Here is an 8,203-nt window from a genome sequence, read left to right as displayed (position 1 = left end):
CTTCAGTCCTTCTTAGAAGGGGAAGCAAAATACATAAGGAAATACAGAGACATAGTGTACATACAGAGACTGAAGGAAAGGCCATCCATACAATGTCACATGTGGTGGTCCATTCCACATGCAGTCACCCAGCCCAGACACTATTGGGAATGCCAAGAGGTTCATAGTGACAGGAGTCTGCTATAGCTGCCTTTTAAAGACTCTGCCAGATCCTGACAAATGAGAGGTGGATGCTCACATCGAACCATTGGATTGAGAACAGAGTCCCCAAAGGAGGAGTTGGAGAAAGGACTGAAGTAGTTGAAAGGGTTTGCAACTCCATAGGAAAAACAACAGTATCAACCAATCAAATACCAGGGACTAAACCACCATCCAAAGAGTACACAAGGAACTTCCCATGGGTTCAGCTCCATATATAGCAGAATGTCAAGTCCGGGAGGCTGGAGTGAGTGGGTATGTGGGGAAGCACCCTTATGGAGGCAAGGATTAGGAGGATGGGATGAAGGGCTGCGGAAGGGAAACTGGGAAAGGGGATACATTTGAAATGTAAATAAAGAAAAATCCAATAAAAGAAAAGAAGAAAAACAATTTTAACCAAGGATTGCTCCTGCCTAAAGTAAATACAGGGACGGAGAGACTGCCCCATAGGAGGATTCATCCTGTATGTGTCTACCAAACCTGGTCACTATTCCTGATGACAAGAATTGCTTCCTGACAAAATCCTTATATAGCTGTCTCCTGAGAGGCTCTACCAGAGCCTTACCTATACAAATGTGGATGCTTGCAGTCAACCATCTGACTGAGCACAGGGACCCCAATGGAGCAGTTAGGGAAAGGACTGAAGGGCCTGAAGGTGTTTGCGACTGCATAGGAAGAACAACAAATATCAACCAACCAGATCTCCCTGCCCCAGCCCCCAGCTCCCAGGCATTAAACCACCAATCAAAGAGTACACATGAAAGAACCAATGGTTCCAGTTAAAAGTGTACGTGAAGATGGCCTTATCAGTGAAAAGGGAGGTCCTTTGCTCCTATAAAGGTTTGACACCCCAGCATAGGGAATGCTAGGACAATAAGGTAGGAAGGGGTGGGTGAGAGGGGGAGGACTCTCACAGAAGCAGGGGGAAGGGGTAGAATAGGGAGTGTGTGGAGGAGAAACTAGGAAGGTGAATAACATTTGAAATGCAAATAAATAAAATAACTAATGAAAAGAAAACATATTTTAGAGTATTCTAGAAAATATTAATTACTGGGCATGACAGTAACATCTCCATCCAATTCATATCTCTCTTTTGTCTCCATATCAATACAAATGATTTTTTTCCTTTTTTCTTTATTAACTTGAGTATTTCTTATTTACATTTCGAATGTTATTCCTTTTCCCAGTTTCGGGGCCAACATCCCCCTAGCCCCTCCCCCTCCCCTTCTTTATGGGTGTTCCCCTCCCCATCCTCCCGCCATAACCGCCCTCCCCTCAACAATCACGTTCACGGGGAGTTCAGTCTTAGTAAGACCAAGGGCTTCCCCTTCCACTGGTGCTCTTACTAGGCTATTCATTGCTACCTATGAGGTTAGAGCCAGGGTCAGTTCATGTATATTCTTTGGGTAGTGGCTTAGTCCCTGGAAGCTCTGGTTGGTTGGCATTGTTGTTCATATGAGGTATCCAGCCCCTTCAAGCTCCTCCAGTCCTTTCTAAGATTCCTTCAACAGGGGTCCCGTTCTCAATTCAGTGGTTTGCTGCTGGCATTCGCCTCTGTATTTGCTGTATTCTGGCTGTGTCTTTCAGGAAAGATCTACATCCGGTTCCTGTCGGCATGCACTTCTTTGCTTGATCTATCTTGTCTAATTGGGTGGCTGTATATGTATGGGCCACATGTGGGGCAGGCTCTGAATGGGTGTTCCTTCTGCCTCTGTTTTAATCTTTGCGTCCCTATTCCCTACAAAGGAATTCTTGTTCCCCTTTTAAAGAAGGAGTGAAGCATTCGCATTTTGATCATCCATCTTGAGTTTCATGTGTTCTAGGCATCTAGGGCAATTCAAGCATTTGGGCTAATAGCCACTTATCAATGAGTGCATACCATGTGTGTTTTTCTGTGATTGGGTTACCTCACTCAGGATGATATTTTCCAGTTGCCTCCATTTGCCTATGAATTTCACAAAGTCATTGATTTTGATAGCTGAGTAATATTCCATTGTGTAGATGGACCACATTTTCTGTATCCATTCCTCTGCTGAAGGGCATCTGGGTTCTTTCCACATTCTGGCTATTATAAATGAGGCTGCTATGAACATAGTGGAGCACGTGTCTTTTTTATATGTTGGGGCATCTTTAGGGTATATGCCCAAGAGAGGTATAGCTGGATCCTCAGGTAGTTCAATGTCCAATTTACTGAGGAACCTCCAGACTGATTTCCAGAATGGTTGTACCAGTCTGCAATCCCACCAAAAATGGAGGAGTGTTCCTCTTTCTCCACATCCTTCCCATCATCTACTGTCACCGAAGTTTTTTATCTTAGCCATTCTGACTGGTGTGAGGTGTAATCTCAGTGTTGTTTTGATTTGAATTGACCTTATGACTAAAGATGCTGAACATTTCTACAGGTGTTTCTAAGCCATTCAGCATTCCTCAGTTGTGAATTCTTTGTTTAGCTCTGAACCCCATTTTGAATAGGGTTATTTGTCTCCTGCGGTCTAACTTCTTGAGTTCTTTGCATATTTTTAATATAAGCCCTCTATCTGTTGTAGGATTGGAAAAGATCTTTTCCAAATCTGTTGCTTGCCGTTTTGTCCTAACCACAGTGTACTTTGCCTTACAGAAGCTTTGCAGTTTTATGAGATCCCATTTGTCGATTCTTGATCTTAGAGCATAAGCCATTGGTGTTTTGTTCAGGAAATTTTCTCCAATGCCCATGTGTTTGAGAGGCTTCCCCACTTTGATGTGGAGGTCCTTGATCCACTTGGACTTAAGCTTTGTACAGGGTGATAAGCATGGATCGATCTGCATTCTTTTACATGTTGACCTGCAGTGGAACCAGCACCATTTGCTGAAAATGCTATCTTTTTTCCATTGGATTGTTTTGGCTCCTTTGTCAAAAATAGTGACCATAGGTGTGTGGGTTCATTTCTGGATCTTCAATTCTATTCCATTGGTATATCTGTCTGTCTCTGTACCAATACCATGCAGTTTTTATCACTATTGCTCTGAAATACTGCTTGAGTTCAGGGATAGTGATTCCCCCTGAAGTCCTTTTATTGTTGAGGATAGTTTTAGCTATCCTGGGTTTTTTGTTACTCCAGATGAATTTGCAAATTGTTCTGTCTAACTCTTTGAAGAATTGGATTGGTATTTTGATGGGGATTGCATTGAATCTGTAGATCGCTTTTGGTAAAATGGACATTTTTACTATATAAATCCTGCCAATCCATGAGCATGGGAGATCTTTCCATCTTCTGAGGTCTTCTTCAATTTCTTTCTTCAGAGGCTTGAAGTTCTTATTGTACAGATCTTTTATTTGCTTGGGTAAAGTCACACCAAGGTACTTTATATTATTTGGGACTATTATGAAGGGTGTCATTTCCCTAATTTCTTTCTCGGTTTGTTTCTCTTTTGTGTAGAGGAGGGCTACTGATTTATTTCAGTTAATTTTATACCCAGCCACTTTGCTGAAGTTGTTTATCAGCTTTAGTATTTCTCTGGTGGAACTTATGGGATCACTTAAATATACTATCATATGAACTGCAAATAGTGATATTTTGACTTCTTCTTTTCCGATCTGTATCCCCTTGATCTCCTTTTGTTGTCTAATTGCTCTGGCTAGAACTTCAAGAACTATATTGAATAAGTAGGGAGAGAGTGGGCAGCCTTGTCTAGTCCCTGATTTTAGTGGGATTGCTTCAGGTTTCTCTCAATTTAGTTTAATGTTAACGACTGGTTTGGTGTATATGGCTTTTACTATGCTTAGGTATGGGCCTTGAATTCCTATTCTTTCCAGGACTTTTATCATGAAGGGGTGTTGAATTTTGTCAAATGCTTTCTCAGCATCTAATGAAATGATCATGTGGTTTTGTTCTTTCAGTTTGTTTATATAATGGATCACGTTGATGGTTTTCCGTATATTGAACAATTCCTGCATGCCTGGGATGAAGCCTACATGATCATGGTGGATGATTGATTTGATGTGCTCTTGGATTCAGTTTGCCAGAATTTTATTGAGTATTTTTGCGTCGATATTCATAAGGGAAATTGGTCTGAAGTTCTCTTTCTTTGTTGGGTCTTTGTGTGGTTTAGGTATAAGAGTAATTGTGGCTTAATAGAAGGAATTCGGGAGTGATCCATCTGCTTCATTTTTGGAATAGTTTGGATAGTATTGGTATTAGGACTTCTATGAAGTTCTGATAGAATTCTGCACTAAACCTTTCTGGACCTGGGCTCTTTTTCCTTGGAGACCTTTAATGACTGCTTCTATTTAGCTAGGAATTATGGGGTTGTTTAAATGGTTTATCTGTTCCTGATTTACTTCAGTAGCTGATATGTGTCTAGGAAATTGTCCATTTACTGAAGATTTTCAAGTCTTGTTGAATATAGGCTTGTGTAATAGGATCTGGTGATTTTTTGAATTTCCTCTGAATCTATAGTTATGTCTCCTTTCCATTTCCGATTTTGTTAATTTGCAAGCACTCTCTGTGTCCTATCATTAGAGTGGCTAAGTGTTTATTTATCTTGTTGATTTTCTCAAAGAACCAACTTTTGGTTCTTTTGATTCTTTGTATGGTACTTTTTGTTTCTACTTGGTTGATTTCAGCTCTAAGTTTGATTATTTCCTGCCTTCTACTCCTCCTGGGTGTATTTGCTTCTTTTTGTTCTAGAGCTTTTAGGTGTGCTGTCAAGCTGCTGATATATGCTCTCTCCTGTTTCTTTCTGCAGGCACACAGTTCTATGAGTTTTCCTCTTAGCACAGCTTTCATTGTGTCTCATAGTTTGGGTATGTTGTACCTTCTTTTTCATTAAATTCTAAGAAGTCTTTAATTTCTTTCTTTATTTCTTCCTTGACCAGGTTATCATTGAGTAGAGCTTTGTTCAACTTCCATGTATATGCGGTCGTTCTTCCCTTATTGTTATTGAAGACCAAGTTTAGCCCGTGGTGGTCTGATAGGACACATGGAATTATTTCTATCTTTCTGTATCTGTCGAGGCCTGTTTAATGACCAATTATAGGGTCAATTTTGGACAAAGTACCATGAGGTGGTGAGCAGAAAGAATATTCTTTTGTTTTAGGATACATAGTTCTATAAATATCTGTTAAGTCTATTTGGTTCATGACTTCTCTTAGTCTGTCTATGTCTCTGTTTAATTTCTGTTTCCATGATCTCTCCATTGATGAGAGTTGGGTGTTGAAATTTCCTACCATTATTGTTTGATGTGCAATGTGTGCTATGAGCTTTATTAAGGTTTCTTTTATGTATGTACATACCCCTGTATTTGTGGCATAGATATTTAGGATTGAGAGTTCATCTTGGTGGACTTTTCCTTTGATGAATATGAAGTGTCCTTCCTTATATTTTTCGATGTCTTTTTTGAAAATCGATTTTATTCAATATTAGAATGGCTACTCCAGCATGTTTCTTCAGACCATTTACTTGGATAGTTGTTTTCCAGCCTTTCACTCTGAGGTAGTGTCTGTCTTGGTCTCTGAGGTGTGTTTCCTGTAGGCAGCAGAATGCAAGGTACTCATTATGTATCCAGTTTTTAATCTATTTCTTTTTATAGGGGAGTTGAGATCATTGATGTTGAGAGATATTAAGGAATAGTGATTGTTGCTTCCTGTTATATTCATATTTGGATGTGGGATTATGTTTGTATAATTTTCTTCTCTTTGTTTTGTTTTCAAGATGATTAGTTTCTTGCTTTTTCTAGGGTGTACCTTGCCTCCTTATGTTGGGCTTTACCATTTATTATTTTTGTAGGGCCAGATTTGTAGAAAGATATCATATAAACTTGGTTTTGTCATTGAATATCTTGGTTTCTCCATCTATATTAATTGAGAGTTTTGCTGGATACAGTAACCTGGGCTGGCATTTGTCTTTTCTTAGGGTCTGTATGACATCTGTCCAGAATCTTCTGGCTTTCACAGTCTCTTGTGAGAAGTCCGGTATGATTCTGATAGGTCTGCCTTTATGTGTTATTTGACCTTTTTCCCTTTCTTCATGTAATATTCTTTCTTCATTTTGTGCATTTGGTGTTTTGACTATTATGTGATGGGAGAAGTTTCCTTTCTGGGCAATCAATTTGGAGTTCTGTAGGCTTCTTGTATGTTTATGGGCATCTTTTTCTTTAGATTAGGAATGTATTTTTCTATGATTTTGTTGAAGATAATTACTGGTCCTTTGAGCTGGGAGTCTTCAGTCTCTTCTATACCTATTATCCTTAGCTTTGATCTTCTCATTGAATCCTGGATTTCCGGTATGTTTTGGACCAGTAGCTTTTTCCGTTTTACATTATCTTTTACCGTTGTTTCGATGATTTCTATGGAATCTTCTTCTCCTGAGATTCTCTCTTCTATCTCTTGTATTCTGTTGGTGATGCTTGTATCCTTGCAGTGGCTCCTTGTCACTTCCTTTGGTTTTCTACATCCAGGGTTGTATCCCTTTGTGCTTTCTTTATTGCTTCTATTTCCATTTTTAATTCCTTTACCAATTTGATTGTGTTTTCCTGGAATTCTTTCAGTATCTTTTTGATTCCTCTCTATATGTTTCTTCTTGTTTATTTATGTTTTCCTGCATTTCTCTAAGGAAGTTCATGTCTTTCTTGAAGTCCTCCACCATCTTGATCAAATGTGATTTTAAATCAAGGTCTTGCTTTTCTGGTGTCTTTGGATATTCACTGTTTGCTTTGGTGGGAGAATTGTGCTCTGATGATGCCATGTAGTCTTGGTTTCTGTTGCTTGGGTTCCTGTGCTTGCCTCTCCCCATCAGGTTGTCTCTGGTGTTAACTTGTTCTGCTATTTCTGACAGTGGCCAGACCTTTCTATAAGCCTGTGTATCATCAGTTCTGTAGACCTGTTTTCCTGTTTTCTTTCAGCCAGTTATGGGAACAGAGTGTTCTGCTTTCAAGCGTGTAATCTTTCCTGTCTACTGGTCTTCAGCTGTTCCTGTGGTCCTGTGTACTGAATCCACCAGGCAAGTCGCTTTGACCAGAAAGGTTGGTCTTACCTGTGGTCCAGTGGCTCAGGTGGCTTTTGCAAGGCTGCTTGTGAGCTCTCCGTGAGGGCGGCAACCAGGAGGACCTGCGCCGCATTTTCCTGGGGCCCCTGTGCACCAGAGTCCCATATGGCATTAGGTGTTTTCTTCTGGAGTCAGAAATGTGGGCAGAGTGTAGTCTCTTCTGGCTTCCCAGGCGTGCCTGCCCCTCTGATGGTTTAGCTCTCCCCCCCCCCACGGGATTTGGGTGCTGAGAACTGTTGGCTGGGTCCCTTCAAGTCCTGGCAGTGTCTGGAACACAGGGGACTTGCTGCTTGAGTGCCGCTATCTTCCTGTTCCTAAATGCCCTTTACAGTTTCCTCTTGGGCCATGGATGTGGCCAAGGGTGGGCAGTATTGGTGGTCCCTTCTTCTCTGCAGTCTCAGGAGTGCCCACCTCTCCGGGCAGTGAGCCCTCTCTCCCAAAGCGTTTGGTATCAGTGAGCTGTGGGCTGGGATCAGCTGATGATTGATTTCTTATACCCATTTTGCCCTTAGCTTTGTGATTATGATTTTATAAGAATTGTTAACTAGTATATTTGCATTCACAGGATTTAATATAAGTATATCGGACTTTTAAAGAAAAGTTAAGATTTGTGATACTTTTAAGATTCTTACGAGGTTACTTTTAAAGATAAATAATAAAATAATCACTCCTTTCTTTGTAACTTTGCAGAATGCTGTCTACTAGTAAGAGAATTGACTGAGAATAAAAACCTTGATTCATTATACTTTGTTAATCTATAACAAGTTTCTTGGGTTTTTTTACCTATAATATGGCTTATACTATTTCTGTAAACATACTGAGAAAATTGTTTTTTTTTCATAGTCATTGAGTAGGAGAAAACTGAAACTTTATCTTGTACTGCCTGAAAGAGTTTTTATGGCTATATAATCCATCGGAGAAAGAAAGAAGTAGTCAAAACATTGTTCTTTTCACTTACCAACTATGTGTATGTATGTACATGT

Source organism: Rattus norvegicus, chromosome 1 (assembly GCF_021556685.1).
Source record: "Rattus norvegicus strain SHRSP/BbbUtx chromosome 1, alternate assembly SHRSP_T2T, whole genome shotgun sequence".
NCBI lineage: Eukaryota > Metazoa > Chordata > Mammalia > Rodentia > Muridae > Rattus > Rattus norvegicus.
The sequence above is the reverse complement of the archived record's forward strand: the minus strand, read 5'-3'. Positions refer to the sequence as shown.